The sequence below is a fragment of the Chiloscyllium punctatum genome, chromosome 41, assembly GCF_047496795.1.
Source record: "Chiloscyllium punctatum isolate Juve2018m chromosome 41, sChiPun1.3, whole genome shotgun sequence".
NCBI lineage: Eukaryota > Metazoa > Chordata > Chondrichthyes > Orectolobiformes > Hemiscylliidae > Chiloscyllium > Chiloscyllium punctatum.
In genome coordinates, this window is record NC_092779.1 from 67,215,574 (window position 1) to 67,234,388 (window position 18,815).

Consider the following 18,815-nt stretch of genomic DNA (forward strand, 5'->3'; position numbering starts at 1 on the left):
AATGACAGGAGACAGTGTGGTCGTGGATGATTGTGTGTGTGTTTCTGTGTATATTTGTTTCATGGCAGAAAACAATGTGTTGTTGAAGGGTTGTGTTTGTGTGTGTTTCTGTTATATTTGTTTAATGGCAGGAGGCAGGAAAGTGGTTTAGAGATTTGTGTGTGTTTCTGTGTATATCTGCTTGATAGCGTGAGGCAACGTGGCGGTGGAGGCTTGTGTTTTGTGTTTTAGTGTATATCTGATTACTGGCAAGAAACAGGGTTTTGGTGGAGAGTTGTGTGTGTGTTTCTGTGTATATCTATTCAATGGAAGGAGACAGCGTGATGATGGAGGGTTGTGTGTGTTTCTGCATATATTTGCTTAATGGCAGGAGACAGGGTAGTTGTAGAAGGTTGTGTGCTTGTGTTTCTGTCTATAACTGTTTAATAACAGGAGACAGGTATTGGTGCAGGTTGGTGTGCATGTTTTTCTGCATTTTACGTTAAAAGTTCAATTTGCTGGAGAGACGTTCACACCTGGACATGAGCCACATTGATACCAACTGAGTTGAAAACGTGTTGGAACTGAGTTGGAAGCGTGTATTTTTTTACACGATTTCAAGATGTCAATTATGCTGGACAACATCGAGCTCATGGAAACAGAAAGGTGAAACGTCGAATGGCTTCAACTTTCAGTGCTGGATACCACTGAGCGGCAAGACAAAGAGCGCAGGCTTGTTTCTGTAGCGTAGTGCTCATCGCATTCGCTTCATATGCAAAAGGTCCCCAGTTCGAAACTGGGTACGGAACTGCGTTGTTCTTCAACTGCAGTCTTTTACATGGACAAGAACGGAGCTTTCTTGCTTGCTTTCCCATCTGCAAACCTGACTTCGAATTTCCTTGAAGAAATCTGCTCTCGTCGTGAAATGTAATGCAATTCCATTTAATGACTGTGCAAAGCCTTGTAAAGTGTATCTCCAACCTGGTTCTGATCATATGCAATTCTGTTTGAGAGTGTAGTTACCCCCTTCTGATTCTTCTACGAAAAGCAGTACCGCATTTGCATTCCTTGCGCAGGCGGCCCGGTTCAAAGACAGGGAAGAAGCTGATGCGCTGGTGTCACAGCGCACCACGGATTCCTGAACTTGTCTGTCTGTTAAATGTATCCCAAAGGCGTCTCTGAAAGACCTCATTTGGAAGGTGTCTGTCGTTATTCAACGTACGAGAATTGGCACCAGAGGTCCTGAATCATGTTTTGGAGCAGTTCGCACGTTAGTGGCTCATTCAATCAGCAACAGCAATGAAAGAAATTCCACTCTCAGAGGAACCTCTGGACCTGTGATTTCATGGTGTCGCTAGTATTAAGGTGCGCCCCGAGATCTAAGCCACGTTGGAACTGAAACGGAGGAATCGGCAGAGAGGTTACAGAATGACATCGCATCCATTTGGTTTTCTTTAAATCACTGAGGAGCAGGAAAATGTAAACGGGGAGGGCGTATGGGGAAGTCAGGCAGTTGCAGCTCTGGAGAAACTCCTTCTTTGTGACTCGCTCAGCAACCAGAGACGTGAAGGTGACTCAGAGGCGTGAGAGCTCTTCACATCGAGAACAAAAAGCAATCAAGGGCAGTTAGCACCTCTTCCGGAGTGGGGGTGGGGTGAGGTAATTACCTTTTAACTTTGTTACTATGTTCAGAAACTGCCTTTTAGATTGAGGTGAACAGAAACTCCATTTCTAATAAGCACCATGGAATTTGTTAAACTTTATTGAGTCGCTTCTCATCGATACTCACACAGGTTTCCAACTCAGTTGGTATCCATGAGGCTCATGTCCAGGTGTGAACATCTCTGCAGCAAATTGCACGGTTAAGGTAAAAGGCAAGGAAAGTGGCATCTCGAACCGGCTCCGAGGTCAGAGCATGCTCACAATGTGATCTGTCGTTCTCGGATTGGAATGCGACCTCCGGTTTTAGGGTGGAGTACATTGCTTGGGACTCTTATTCTGCAAAACAGACACAGTGACTGAAATTATGCTGCACGGTATGATGTGGAACACGGCTTTGTGCATTTTCCCTGTAGTCCGGTGTGCTTCATGTTCCGTGTAAACGTGAGAGTCGTCCTGTTTCGAGCAATGGGTGAAATCATTTAGCAAAGCAAGAGTCGAAATTGCAGTAATGTCAAGCCAAATCATAACCGAACATATATTCTCCCAGATACATTTGGAGCTGAAAAGAGTCTGAGAAGATAGACTCAGCTTACCATTGATTTTTGTCTGGATTGATGGGCTCTCATTATCTGCTGCGAAATTGATATTGTAGACGGGCACATCCCAGCAGCTGTGCGAGTCGGAGAGGGATCATGGAACCATTTTCATGTAACGAGGCATCTGCGGTTATGCAGGAGAGCACAATTGGAAGTGCAAGAAAATGGGGTGCGCGGCCGGTTGGTAATGTGGCCGAGCGGTCTAAGGCGCTGGATATAACCTCCAGTCTCGACTGTGTCGTCGGTTCGAATCCCACCTCTGCCATTTCTGCTGATCGACACCAGCGACGCAGCTTGTTAAAATGCTGTTTCGGCCCCTGCTGCACTTCTCCTTCCCGGGGAGTTAATTGTGGTGTGGGGAAGTTCCGAAATTTCCGAAGTGTCTGTGCTGTCACGATCGTGTTCACCTCCCGCGCGCAAAATCGCAAGCCGCTCTACTGTTGCTTTCTGTTCCAGGCAAGTTGAGTTTTTACTGGAGACTGTTATTTCATCGCTGTTGTGAAACAAAGTACTACGGTGACTCGACTCGCCGTCATTTGGTTTTCTTGCCAATGAAAAAATCGTTCCAATGAATTTCGATGTGATATGTTATTGAATTTCTCCCATTTCCTTCATTTCCGTCCTGGAGTCATCGGAAGGGAAAGGTAATCTAATCGAGACTGTGATTGGTGAAATTCACTTTTTATGGTCCATTCTTATTAGGTTCTTTCTTTGTCTCTTTGCAGCATTGTCTGGGAAGTGGTGGTGCACTCAGGCTCCAGTATGTTTGAAAGAGTAGTTTGGAATTTCCCTGTTGTTAGTTGTGTGATTACTTTATGGCTCATGCCCTCGGACTGTCTCACATTTAGCATTCATGCTCGCTATGTCTGAAAATGCATTTGGTTTTCCAGTTTTGTTTGTGTTCCGTGTTAAATGCTTTCTGCTTTGCGATTCTCTCAATACATTACGAATTAACAGGATTTCTGAGGTAACTTCGAGCTGCAAAAAATCCTCAGCTGAGAATCTGGGAAAATTTCCCAGAGTATGGTCAGTCGGAGCAAAAGTAAGGAAGTCGTTCGTTTCTGCAGTGTTTCACAATGCTACCTTTCCCGTGAGCAGTCGAACACACTAAATGATTGTGCCACAGACTGCGACGGTAAGCTCCGCTAAAAAGTAATTCTTTAAAGCAGGTGAAAGCAACACAACGTTATTAGGGCACACCGCGTGGAAACAAATACTTCGGTGTATCTCGTCCATGCTCACCACATAGCCAAATATAAACAAGTCCCATTAAACAACGAGCTATTGGAAACAGAAAGGTGAAACGAAGAATGCTTCAACTTTCCGTGCAGGATGCCACTGAGCCCCAACTGGGACGGCTGAGGCCTGTTTCTGTAGTGTAGTGGTCATCACGTTCGCCTCACACGCGAAAGGTCCCCAGTTCGAAACTGAGCTGAAACTGCTTTTTTTTCTTTAACTGCAGCCTTTGACAGAGACAAGAGCAAAGCTTTCTTGCTTGCTTTCCCATCTGCAAACCTGCTTTCGAAGTTGCTTGTACAAATCTGCTCGCGTAGTAAAATGTAATGCAATTCCATTTACTTACAGTGCAAAGCATTTTAAAGTTTTTCTCCAACCTGGTTCTGATCATATGCCATTCTGTTTGAGAGCGCAGTTACCCCCTTCTGATCCTTCCACGAAAAGCATTCCCGCATTTGCATTCCTTGCGCAGGCGGTTCGGTTCAAAGACAGGGAAGAAGCTGATGCCCTGGGGTCACAGCGCACCACGGATTCCTGAACTTGTCTGTCTGTCAAATGTACCCCAAAGTCGTCTGTGAAAGACCTCATTTGGAAGGTGTCTGTCGTTATTCAACGTGCGAGAATTGGCACCAGAGGTCCTGAATCATGTTTTGGAGCAGTTCGCACTTGAGTGGCTCATTCAATCAGCAACAGCAATGAAAGGAATTACACTCTCAGAGGAACCTTTGAACTTTCTCCAGAGCTGCAACTTCCTCACTTCCCCACTCGCCCTCCCCGTTTACATTTCCCTGCTCCTCAGTGATTTAAAGAAATCCAAATGGATGCGATGTCATTCTGTAGCCTCTCTGTCGATTCCTCTGTTTCAGTTCCAACGTGGCTTATAACTCGGGCTGCACCGTAATACTAGCGACGCCACGAAACCACATCTGTTACCTCAGTGCGATAACAGGCCATTTGTTTGAAAAAAAATGACCCTCTAAAGAGTAACCCATCCAAACACTTTTCCCGATCATATTTCTTCACATTTATTGCTGACTAATACACATATCCCTGAACACAATGTGCGATTTAGCATGGCCAGTTCACCTAACGTGCATATGTTTGGATTGTGGGAGGACACCACAGCAAAGTCCCATAGACTTGGGGAGAACGTGCAAAGTCCCCACAGTCCCCCGAGGTGAGAATCAAACCGATGTCCCTGGCGCTGTGAGGCAGCATTGCTAACCACTGAGGTACCATGTAATCTTTTGCAAGAAGTAAAATCAGTGAAAGATACGACAAAAACAAGTTTCAAATGAACACTCTCCGATATTGTCAAAGCATGTCAATCTTGCATTCAATACGAATAGGTGTATGGAAAACAAAAAAAAACAAAATCCCGGCAATTCATGAATAAACAATAATTAAAAATTTAATTTGATCAAAGGTCAAACCAATATTTAGACGAATTGCAATTTTTAATAACAAATGTAGGTAATTAGCTGACTAACGAATAATTGGAAGTGGCACATATTCACTGAACGCTGAAGAAAGCGACTTGTTTTTCCCCTTGTTACACAGCAGAATAACAATGAGTGTGTGTGTGCGTGTGTGTGTGTGTGTGTTCGAAATGTTTGAATCAAGCTCTTTCTAACAAAATAACTGATGACTTACGATCACTTAGCCTTGTCACCTTTAAGACCACAACATTCTCAAATATTTTCCAGGAATTTACAACCAGAAGAACTTGTTAATTCCTTTTCATAGGAACCCAAAGAGAATAAGTAGCGGACACTGTGAATTAGTGAGTCAATGCAAGCATGAAACTGAAGAAAACATCCCTTCTTTCCTAAAATGTTCAAAATTTTAAAAATCAAAATTTATTGCCATTGTTGAATGAAAGAATAAAGAGATGCTAATTCTTTTTCATTTGATTTTGTTGCATGAAACATTCGTAAGTCGTATTATGATTACAAACACAATAAATGTGAGCATTGAAGTCAAATATAACTAATTGAATTCAACTATGTTTCAACAGGTAAAATAAAAATTGATATTTACAATGATTGAGAGATTGTGCACTGCAATATCTTTACAGTGGTTCATGTACTGTGCCGTAAATCCACATTTGCGCAATCTACTAGATTGAATAATTATTAATTTTATTATGAATCAGCAACAATTGATTTATCAAAGTATGTCAATGCATTAAGGAATAATGAAAAATCTCTTTTTGCAAGTGATTGAGTAATGTCTGGAAATAAACTGGAATTAATTCAGTGAAAAGTAATTACATTTTCCTGAATTTTAAGGTGAGATTACCGTGATCATTCAAATGAGCAAACATCAGATATTTGCAATGACGTTGAATGGGAAGTCCTTGGTTCCTTTCTGGGGTAGGTGACCTGAAAAATAAACGCATTTTCATGCTGTACTATTAGTACTAAGAAATAATGAATTAAATCTAAATGTGAATCTCACTATAATTGTTCAAAAAACTTTCTTAAATAATTGTGCCATTATTGTAATGACAATAACTTGATAGTTAATGCTGTCATATGAAGAATGAAAATGATTCAATATTTCAAAAGCACTTTGCTGTGATGTTGATTGGATATTTATTAAGATCAGTAAACTGAGGCATAAAACATTGTACCTAACTTTAGGGATTGGAGAGAAATGAGCCACTCAATGATTATTGAGCAAACTTCTTCCTTTTTTAAGTCAAAAATGTACTTAATACAATAATTGTGAATTTCCATCCACTGAATTTCTTGTAGAGATATGTTACATCGATTTATATGATTAATATTATGATCAATGTTTAAAGATTGGTGTCAGAATTAGGAAGAGAATTAGTAGATCATGAAATTGAGCTTGAAACTGAACAACAATGTAGTCAATGACATGTGGTATATAAGCAATTTTAATAATATTGTCATTATTGTACAATGATAAATAATGTTGGAATAGAAACGAAAATAAAATCACCATTTTCAAAGCAGTTCTTTTCTTACAATGAAATGAAAACAATAATCATTTTGTAGCACGCATGATTTGAAATAGCAGTTTTTTTCATGTGACGTATACAGTGAAGACTAACTTTTTTGCAAAAATGTAGGAATTTCACAAATTTAAAATGCAGTATTTGTTCAATTTGTAATAAAAATGGAATTGTCTCCTGTACACACACAACAAAAAAGGAGCTTAAAAATTGTTAGAATGACAAAACATTGGTTCCCAATGTTATTGTAGTTCAGTCAATATCAGTGATAAAGTAGAATTATTGGTTTAAACAATATAAATCAACATTAACGACTGAACTGAAACATAACACATCAATTGCATTAACTGCATAGAATAGTAAATAAATGCTTACTGTTGTCATTTGTCCCAGGAACAATAAGATACTTACTCAGGTTATTCCACTGAATAGTAATCAGCTGAATATCTTTTTGTCGCTTTATGTGCACTGTTTTGTGTGAACATTGATTACAATGAATTTCGATATTTACATGAATTAGGAACAGAGTGATAACTGGGTATGAAAGATCTTATTTAAGATTAGACAATTTTTAGTATTCACTAGATTTGCTGAACACAACACACTTAACACATCATGCAGTAAATGAGATTAGAGAGAAATATGCAAATTCAATTTTCAAATGAATGCTCTCGGATATTTTCAAAGCATTTCAATCTTACACTCAATATAAGTAGGTGAGTGGAAAACTAAAAACAAATTTCAGACAACTCATAAACAGATCAATAACTAAAAATTGATATATAGTAGGAAGTGGCATTTGTTTATTTTACTGAAAAAGAACTTGATTTTTTCTCATATTTATAGCTTTGAAGCATCAAGTTCTATGTGCAGTCTGAACTCAGCTCTTCAGAACAAAAGAAAATTAAGGAATATCTTTACTTTGCATATTTCATCTTTGTGAGTGCAACATTCTCAAATATTTTCCAAGGAATATTGATTGCGTTGAATTAGATGCATTCTGTTATTAGCGAACTGAAGAAAATCCATAGCAGATACTGAGATTCTTGGAATGAACAACAAATGGAGGCATATCTAATGTTGAATTGAAAGGCAATTCATTCGATTCTTAGATATTTTCTAATCAGCATTCAGAGCTGCTCTGGCACAGGTCTGTGCAAGGTGGGAATTGAAATTGTACCCCTTGTCTGGTAGCAGACACGACCAGGGTTGCATAAGATTCCTTCATAACACTCCCAACCAAGTTGGGCAGGGCTGAAAACTAATCAGATGTTTATTGTGATAAGTGGATTGGAATTAAATGGTTGGATACTGTGTGTAATCCACTAAAACCTCAGTAGTAATTTACAATAATGATGGGAATTAATAAATGTCTTAATTAAACATGATTTTTATGCTCACTTGTGGAACGACAGCTTGACAGGATTGTGTGATTACTGTGCATTATAAATAAAGAATGAATACAATTATTCTATATGGTCAGAAGTTTCTCATTTTCTGAAATGCAAATTAAAATGTTTTGTTCTACACGTAAACTGGAACAATCTGATGAATTGGTCAGTCAATGTGCCTAGTCAGCTGAAGACAAATTTCATTCTTTCCGAAAATGTACGATTTCCTAGAATTCACCATTTCCTGTGATTGTTTAATGAAATAAGAGAGATGGCAACCCTTTTTTTGTGTACTTCAAAAAAAATCAAACGCGTTTGCAAGTTTAAAATGAAAAGCAATATTCAGAATGGTTGAGGGATTGTACATTGCAATGTCCTTGCATTAGTTATTATATGGAAACATAGTTCCACATGTACACCACTTACCGAACTGAACAATTATTAGGCATTGATTTGAAAACTTTTATTAATGAATTTAAGAATAATGAGGTGTCTCCTCTTCCTATTCCACTGAGTAATGTTCAGAAATGAAGAGAAATATTGCAGTGTAAAGTAACTGGTGTTCGCTGAATTCCAATGGCTGAGAAGACTGTGATCTTTCAAATGAGCAAAAGTCAGATATTGACAAATGATGTTGCAATGGCAATTATTGATCTTTTGTGGGTATATTGGTCTGATCAAACAGGTTTTAATATTGTTGCACTCGCACTAAGAAATATGGAAGATATTAAAAGCACATTGTGCTTGTTATAAAGTCTAAGTTAAAGTATTGCGTAATTATTGTAATTGATCATTGTTTCTAAAATCCTGATAGATAAATTGACTTAATATTTTGAATGCACTTTGCTCTGATGTCCATTGTATATTCATTAAGATTAGTAAACAGAAAATTAAAATATAAAACGTGGCTTTAATAATTAAAAAAAGCTCAGCAACAATTGAACACAGTTCAACATTTCTTTGGGCGGTTCATGTCTATTTTATTAATGTAACTTTTATCATGATAAATGTTTAGACAAATGTCAGAACTAGGAAGAAAATAATTAGGCCAGGAAAGTGAGTATTATTATGAACAAATCGAGTTAATGTCATTTGGTACAGGAAGTCATTTTGTAGCAAATTACTAATAATTGTGTGATTATTGTTCATTGACAACTAATGTTGGAAGAAAATGAAACTATCTCAAAATGAAATTAAAATACATATAATTATGGAGGTTATGTGATTTGAAAAACGGAAACTGTCGCTTAATGTGGCATTTGAGCTGAAGAATCGTTCTCCGCCCCCGCTCCAGACACCGCCCCACCGTGTAGTCTTTTCAATAATTTAAAATTTAGTATTAGTTGAACTAAATATCAAATGGATGCGACTACATTGTTTTCTTGCACACAAAAAAGTAAAACAATTTTAACTTGAAAATTATATCGCTCTGCAAGTAGTAATTTCACAGATAATAAGTGTTTGTATTGAATTTAATTGTCACCATAGCTGTATGAGTGATTTCCCCTCACAGGGAATGAAGACTCAGGAGGTAGGCAGAACTCAGGCAAGTGGAAGATGTTTACTCACGCTGCAATCAGTTAATGCAGGGATCAAATCCAGAGGCCAATCTCGGAAGGGAGGTCCATGGCTCACTGTACCGTGACCAGTAAAAAGCAGTATTTTTACACACTTTCTGTATTACAATGGCCACATGCAACATGGTTACAGTCCTTCCCTCCTTATACAGACACCCGGTCCTGTAGAACACCTAATCTCAGATGGACATCGCTATGAATAGCTCCAGTTTCCGATTGTTTCATGGTGTTATACAGGTGCTATAATCTCCAGGCCTTGGGATCTCTCTGCGCATTTTATTTGCTCAGATTACAAAATTAATTGCTGGAATCCTTTGGGCCTTTCACTCTGCCTTATTTACGATTCTCAAGATTATGTAATTAGAAACTTTTTAAATGTTCTTCTCAGCAACTTTAAAATGGTAACTATTTCTGACAATCAAACCCTGTCTGTTGCATTGATAGCAGCTGTGGAAGTTAGCTGGGCTCTATCCTGCAGCTGGTGTTTATTCATTCACTGGGACAATTATTCCTTCATTAATGAAGGTCAGGGTTGGTCATTTTACTGTATGCTGGCATTCTCTTATCACTATCTGATATATGACTGTCTGGAATGGCATACTTATGGACTTGGAGTAGGATTGTACAAAACGTTCTTTTTTTAAACTTAAGACTGAAACAGACTGTTAGTCTTGTTTATCTCCCCTCCACCATTTTGTGTTTTAATTCCAAGACAGGCTGCTCAGGGCATCCCCACAACAGCAAATCAACAAGGATTTCAGCATTAAAACAAAAATCAGCATTCATTACCATTAGGAAACAGTACCATGCGATATGCTTACGTCACTGAGACTTAATTCCACACTTAAAGCCGATTATACTGGATTTGATCCATGGTTAAATATTAGATATAAGTGACAATTCGTGTTTGAATTCAACACTTTGAATTGAAAATATCTGAAAAATGTTTACATTTAAATTTGAACTAAGTCAAATTACATTTTTTTGAAAGGCATGGCCTGAAAACCTGTTTGAAAACATGAACAAATCAGGACGATCAACATGTCTTGCTGTCAGTGTCCTCGGCCAATTGACATAAAGAATAAATACCACTTTCAACTACAAGTATCATGTGTAATTGCTGAAATGAAAAGTAAGAGGATAGCTCTTGTATTTATTGGTAAGAATGATAACATCTGGTTATTGCACTCAGTAACAATAAGATCAAGACCAATGGCTGTTAGAATCATTGGTTACTCGTAATGAAGAATAAACACTGCTTTGAGCAACAAGTATTATGGATAATTACTGAACAGAAATTTCAGAGACACCCATTGTATTTATTGGAGGGAAGGATAACCAGATGCTTACTGTGATGATTAATCTCAGGAACTATAAAACAATTACTCAGATTATTTCCTGAACAGAAATTAGATGGTCATGAAGACTATCGTGCTTTGTGTGAGCATTGATTTCAATAACAATGTGATAGTATACACGTGTGCAGCTGAGGTGAGTTGGTCATTCTACATTGTCAATAATGTTCATGGATGTTTAGGTTAGGTGCATTAGTTTTTGTTAGAGTGGTGCTGGAAAAGCACAGCCGTTCAGACAGCATCCGAGGAGCAGTAAAATCGACGTTTCGGGCAAAAGCCCTTCATTAGGAATACAGCCTGTATCCCTGATGAAGGGCTTTTGCCCGAAACGTCAATTTTACTGCTCCTCGGATGCTGCCTGAACTGCTGTGCTTTTCCAGCACCATTCTAATCTAAACTCTGGTTTCCAGCATCTGCAGTCATTGTTTTTACCTAGGTTAGTTGCATTAGTCAGGGGAAATGTCGAGTAATATAGCAGGGGAATGTCTGGGTGTGTTTCTCTTTGGAGGGTCAGTGTGGACGGTTGGGCCAAATGGCCTGTTTCAACACTGCAGGGATTATATGACTCTATGATTCTATGATTTTGTACTAGATTGATAAGTGAGTGCTCAAGATACTACTTAAAGTCAACAAAATCTTTAAGTTTAGTAAAGTGCATTTAAGCCATCATGCATGAAGTGAGATAGGTGAGAGAGAGAGAGAGAGAGACAAATTAAATGTTCAAATGAAAACACGCTAATAGTTTCACAGCATATCAATCTTACATTCAATATGAAAAGGTGAATGGAAAATAAAAACAAATTCCTGACAATTCATGAATGACTAATATTTAGAACTTTAACTTGATCAAAGCACATACCAGTATTTAGATGAATTGCAATATTTAGTTACAAATGTAGGTGATCAGCTGACCAATGAATAACATGAAGTTGCATTTGGTTATTTTGCTGAAGAGGGATTTCGACTGTTAATATTTTCCTCTTTATAATACCGGAGAATAAGGATTTATGTGCTTGAAATGTTTGAACTCAGTTCCTTTAAACTGTAAAACAAATCACGATTACCATGTCTTAGACTCTTCCAACTTTACGAGTGCAACATTGTCAACTATTTTTCCAAGGATGTGTAACCAGCAGAATTAGATGCATAATTTTATTAGTAAACTGAGGAAAATAAATAGGAGATATGGTGATGGCTGAAATGCAGAACAGATTGAAGAATATCTCATGTTGTTGTGAAAAGCAGTTCAATCTATACTCAGATATTTTCTAATGAAATTTCCGAGCTGCTCTGACACATCTCTGCTGAAGGTGGAAATTGAAATCATTCCTCCTGATCTTGTCGTAGAGACACTTGCAGAGCTCCACAAAGACCCGTCATAATGTTACCATCCAGAAAGGGCAGATGGACAGTCGCATGCTTACGGCGGCAACTCAAATGAAAATTAATCAAATGTTTCTTGTAATAATTTGTAAGGGAATTAATTGCGTATTTCCTGTGTGTAATGAACTGACAAAACGAATTAACAATTTACAGTAATGATGTAACAAAGCAATAATGACTTTAATTAAATATGAATCTCGTGATTATTCATGATAAGAAAAAACCTAATCATTTGATCAGTGTACACTGATGAACGAAACTCAATCAATCAAATAGTTCCATATGTTCAATGCTGTTTGTCACAGAATGAAAAGAAAATTAATATGCATTTGGAACATAAATGATTAGGAAAATAAATGAATTCATCACTCAATGCGGCTATTCATCTGAAGACATACTCCCTTCTTGCCAGAAATGTTCAACTTCCCAAAGTTGAAAATGTCCTGTGACTATTTCATGAAACAATAAAGACATGTTCCTTTTGTTATACTTCAAACAGTCACAAAAATTTTAGATGCTTTTGTTCCATGAAAAGTGATTAACTTGCACTGTGTTTATAAATACAGTAAATGTTAACATTGAAGTGAAACATAATTAAATCAATTCAACTGTTTCCAGGGTTACAATAAAAATTGATATTCACAATGCCCACTGCAAAATCTTTACTTTAATTTAATTTATGAGCCATAATTTTGTAGTCATACCCTGAACTATATTGAGCAATGATTAGATAATAGCAACAATTGAATTGTCAAAATTATATCATTTCATTTAAGAATACCGACGAAATATCAGTTAATTATTTCACTGTGCAATACAGAGAAACGACCAGGAGTTATTCTAATGAAAAGTAATTACAGTTATCTGAATGCTTCAGGCTGAGATTACCACGATCATTCAAATGAGCAATCATCAGATATTTACAATGAGGCATCGAATGGGAAGCCATTGGTTCCATTATGGGATCATTCACCTGAACAGTAAATTGATTTTTATGTTGTAGTGTTCGTACTAAGAAACAATTGATACAATTAAAATGCGAATCGCACTATATTTGTTACTATATTGACTAACTCCAATAATTATGCAATTATTGTCATGGCAGTGACTGGAAAATTACGTTGTAATCTAAAAGACAGATTCAACATTTTAAAAGCACTTTGTTGTGATGATGATTGGATATTCATTAAGATCGGTAAACTGAGAAATATAATATGGTAGCGAGCTTTATGATTCGGAAAAATGAGCCATTCAGTGATTATTCAGCAGAATTGCTTTTGGTTCAAAAATGCAGGATTACAAGAATTACATGTTTCCATCCATTGGTTTGCTTATTGAGATGTAGCTTTAATTTACAACATTTTTGTTCATGACCAATGTTTAGACATTCATGTCAGACGTAGGAAGTAAATAAGGAGATAGTGAAAGTGCATATTGCAGTGAACATAAGATACAGGGATCTTCCATAATTTTGTGATTATTGCAAATCGACAAGTAACTCGGGGGTAAAAAAAATTAGAAATCAACGTGGAAAGCGTTTTTTTTTTCTTATAAGAAATTGAAAGAAATCCTTAGGCATTGCACATGGTTTGAAAACACATGAGTCACAAAAACACCAGTCAGAAATAAAATCAAGGTCATAAAAAGCATCAGTTCAAGATCATAGGACCCTTATGAAGAGTATTCTGCTCAACAGTAATTAGAGGACCTTGAACATCTTCATGTCGTTCTTGCAGAGAAACCTCTTTTATTATGCATAAAGAGTTCATATCGTAAAAAGTTTGACATGTGTATCAGAACTAGGAAGAAAATGAGAAGCAATTCACATGATTGTTTTCGTGAAAGAAAGTCAAATAAATTAAATGTACAGTGCCACCTTTCAGTATTTTCACTGAATAAGCAGATAAAGGTTTTTAATGCGCAAAATCAACAGGTTTTCACCTACAGTTGTACTAAGCCAAAATTCAATTATTTTATTTTGTGATACTTCAACTGGAACCCTGCTTAGCAAGCTGCTACATATGTTGATGTTAGCATCCTCGGTCATTTGTAATAAAGCATGGTCATTGGTATTAGCTAAATATTTTTTGTGCAATTACTGAACCGAAATTTAAGAAATCAAATGCATTTATTGGATGGAAATTGTCACCAAATGTTTATTGTGGCTCTTGTTCTCAGGAACGATAAGATACATACTCCGGTTTTTTCTCCTGAGCAGTAATTAGATGACCAGGAAGACATTTGGGTGGCTGTATGTGCCCTGTTGCGTGAGCATTGATTACATTGACATTGAGATATTTTGCTTGTACACGAAGGAATTAATAATCGCGTTAAAGTTCTTAATTAAAGTCATATTTTCTTTTTAAAAAAATGAGAATTCCTTTGTGAAACAATGATTTAGAGATGCCGGAGTTGGACTGCGGTGAGCAAAGTTAAAAATCATATGACACCAGGTTATAGTCCAACAGGTTTATTGGGAAGCACTAACTTCATCTCTTCATCTGCTCAGCCAAGAGAATAAGGATTGGTGTACGTGAGGTGTTGATATGCACAATAGTGATGCGTTAAATGTTTATTGAAACTCTTCTGCAGAATTAAGTTCACAGAATAAACAATATTTGAACAGTCTTGAGCTGACTGTCAGTAAAATCCTGTTGCCCACCATATGGATAACACTTGGATGTATTTTGATTAAATAAAATGATTTTCATTACTTAGATACTTTAAAATGTTAAAAACTGGAGTGTTCACAAATCTAAAATTTGGATATAATGTAATGTGATACATACTTTTATTAATGACGTGAAGATAATAAATTGCAGATTGAGAGATTATTGGAATGAACAACAGACAGAAGCAGATCCAAAACTGGATTGAAAATCAATTCAAACTCTACCTAGATATTTTCTAATCACCATTCTAAACTACTCCGGCGTATCTCTGTTGGAGAAGGGAACTGAAGCCACACCTCCTAGTCTCATAGGAGTGACACTCCAAGAGATCCACAAGTGTCTTTCATTATGTTCCTTACAAGGAAGGGTGGGATTATAATCAATTGTGATGACTCAAATGAAAACTAATCAGTATTCATTCCGATAATTGGGCTGGGAATTAATTAGACTGTTGCTGTGTGTAATGGACTGAGAATGAAATGGTAATTCACAATAATGATGGTACTAAGCACATATGCTCTTACTTAAAAATTAAAATCATGACAATTGAAAGAAAGATAAATACACATATCATGCGCTTATTGTAAATTCATGAAAAATACAACTGCGGAATTATGTTTAAAGCAGTTTTTTTTATATAATGAAAAGATAACTAGAATGATTAGCAGCAGGATGTAATCGCAAAAAAAAAATTCAATGTGACTATTCAGCTGCAGGCAGCTCCCCTTCCTTCCAGACATGTATAACTTCCAACAATTCAAAATTTACTCTGATAAAGAAAAGAACGTGCGCATGAAAATGATTTTTTCTTGTTGACAAAAAAGTCACAAATTTGATTTTTTTAGCTTTAAAATATTTAACTCTTACTGTGATCAGAAATACAATAAATCTTCACGTTGAAGAAAAATATAATCAAATCAAATCAAAGCAAAACACACATCGATATTCACAATAATTGGGAGAGTGACCACAACAATATCTTTCCATCAGTTAATGTACTGATCCATAATTCCACTGTTATATCCCTTACTGGATTAATCAATTATTAGATATTAACAATAACTAAACTATTAATATGCTGTTAGTGAACTGAACATTAATGAGAAATCTCATTAATGTTTGAACGAGCAATGTGTCGACATAAACAGTAATTATTAGTGAAATGTCTTAGATATCTCTTAAACGACGAGGCTGTGATTACTTTGATTGTTGAAATGAGTAGCATTCAGATATTTATAATGGGCATTGGCTGGAAAATCACTGCTTTTTGATGTAGACCTGAAAGATTTTGTTATTGTTGTATAGGCAGTAAGAAATAATGGATTAAATTATGATGTGCATCTCACCTTACTGAATATTTTCAAGTTTTCTAACAGTTTTGTGGTCCAATCTTCAGTTTAACAAGGGGAATTTTGGGTCAGAACATTAGTAACTGCAAACATTTTCAACACATCTCCATCAAAGTTACTAATCTGATAATTCAGAACAAATATCAAAAAATTACCTCTGTAAATTTAATTGACTATATTTTCAGATTATAGTCAAGTTCGTTCTCTACTTATTCCTTCCTATTTCTGACACCAGTGGCTAAATATTGATTAGATTAAATGTCATATGAGATAGACATTACTTTTCTCTCAAATACCTGTACAGCACAGGAATGGGCCATTTGGCCCATAATGTTGTGTTGAACATAATGCAAAAGAAACTCATCCCTTCTGCCTACCCTTGGTCCATATCCTTCCAAATTATCGAAATGAACATTAAAGAGCCTTAATGCATCTGCTTCCACCACCAACCATGGAAGTTCATTCCAGACACCTATCACTCCCTGTGTACAAAACAAATTGCCCCTTACATGCCCCTTGAACTTTCCCCCTAACCTTAAACGCATGTCACATAGTTTTTGACGCATCAACTCTGGGAAAAACTTTCTGACCGTCAACCCTATCTCCGTTTCAAATGATTATACAGATATCCATCAAGTCTTCCCCCAGTCTCCGACACTCCGCAAAAAAGCAATCTGAGTTTTTCTCGCCTCTCCAAATCCAGGCAGCATCCTGATAAACGCCCTCTTTACCCTCTCCAAAGCCTCCATACCCTTCCTGGAACATGGCGAACAAAAGTGAATACAACACTATAAGTATGCCTTAAGCAAACTCTTACAAAGTTACAACATGACTTCCTGACTCTTGTAACCAGTTCCCTGACCAATAAAGGCAAGCATGCCATTTGCCTTCCTAACTACCTAATTACTTGCACGGTCACTTTCGGGGAGCCATGGTCTTGAACGCCAAGATCCCTTTGATTAATAAAGCTTTTAGGGACCTGCCATTAACTATCTACTTTGCCTTAACATTTGAGCTTCCAAAGTGAAACACCTCACACTTGTATGGATTAAGCTTCACCCTTAATTACTCTGCCCATATCTGCAAATTATATTTTTCCTGCTGATTTATTTGACAACCCTCTACATTGACCCCAACTGCACTGAACGTTACATCATCTGCAAATTTATTAACTCACCCAATTAGATTTTAATCCATGTCACTTCATTATAATTGTATCGCAAACAGAAGGTTTCCAGTACAGATCCCTGTGGGAAAAAGACGGAAAATGAGGGAAATGCAGAATTCTAGAAGATATGAGGTTTTTTCAATGACAGAACAATTCTGATGAATAATTTTCTAAAGTGTATTTTTTTTAATTAACCCAATATTTTAATTCTGAGTTTACTGATCTTAGTGAATATCCAGTGCAAACTGCTTTGAAAATATTGAATCATTTTAAGAGTTGCATTCTCACATTAAATATTATTTAATTGTCATTTCAATTATCACACCATGAGATTTACATTTTAGTTCGATCCATTATTTATTAGAGCCAGTATCACAATGAAATATTAACATTCTTTTCAGGTCAACACCTGCAATTATCCAAAGTTCTCTCACCCAACACTCATTCTAACTCGCTCATTCTCTTTCATTTGAATTCTCGTATTAATGGAAGGATCATTAAACAGTCTTATCAATTAAGAGATGGCTAACTATTTTTCACATCAATATTTCCATTTTTTTTCCAACATATTGCACAAATACATTGCAATAAGGGTTTTCTCTTCATTCTTAAATTTATTATCAGCCATTTTAAAACTAATTATTACCAAAATCTAACCAGTAATCATTGTTGAAATCCAATATCCCCAGCTGTAGATGTAGAACTAGGTCTCAGTACATCAACTGATACAAACAATATTGCACTCTACAATCTCTTTATCTTAGCAAAAATAATTTTAAGTGTGGAATCTTAGCTGTATTGAATTGGTTGTGAGAAAAAGTGCAGTCTGAAGAAAGGTCACTAGGCCCAAGTATTAACACTGATTTCTCCCCACAGAGGCTGCCAGACCTGCTGAGTTATTTTCCAGCAATTACTGATTTTGTTTGTGATTTCCAGCATCCACAGTTTTGTTTACATTCTTGTATTGATTGTATTTCACTTCAATTCTAACATTGCTACATTTCTGATTATTACAATAAGAGCTAAGTATTTTTCATTTTAAGTATTAGTTAAATTTCACATGTTCCTTGTGTAAATAAACCAGAATTAGCAAATGTTTGTTCTATGCTTTTAAAATAGATCTTGAATTCTTAGAAATCACATTTTTTTGAAAATGAGGGAAGGTGTCTTTCGCTGAGTAGTCACATTGAATGACTAATGCTTTATTTCCAATTCATGTGCATTAAAAAGCAGGTTAATTTTAATTTATGCAGATGAATAACTGCTTCAAACAAATTGACTTCCTTGATTATCATGAGATTTATGTTTATTTAAGACCATTGTTGCTTCGGTCCATCATTATTAGAAATTACTAATTCTTTTAATCAGTCCATTACACACTGGATCTGTCTGATACAATCCTAGTCCAATTATAACTATAAATATCTGAGCAGTTTTCCCTGTGAATAAACACAGTAAGTATGT

At 36.4% G+C, this 18,815-nt stretch overlaps 1 long non-coding RNA gene across 1 annotated transcript; it reads left to right on the forward strand.

Moving 5' to 3' along the window:
• Positions 1–1,016: 1,016 nt before the first annotated feature.
• On the forward strand, positions 1,017–7,963 carry LOC140465097 (uncharacterized). Its single transcript, XR_011955096.1, has 3 exons — positions 1,017–2,881; positions 5,765–5,848; positions 7,303–7,963. It is a non-coding gene; the product is annotated as an uncharacterized lncRNA (long non-coding RNA).
• The last annotated feature ends 10,852 nt before the right edge of the window (positions 7,964–18,815 follow it).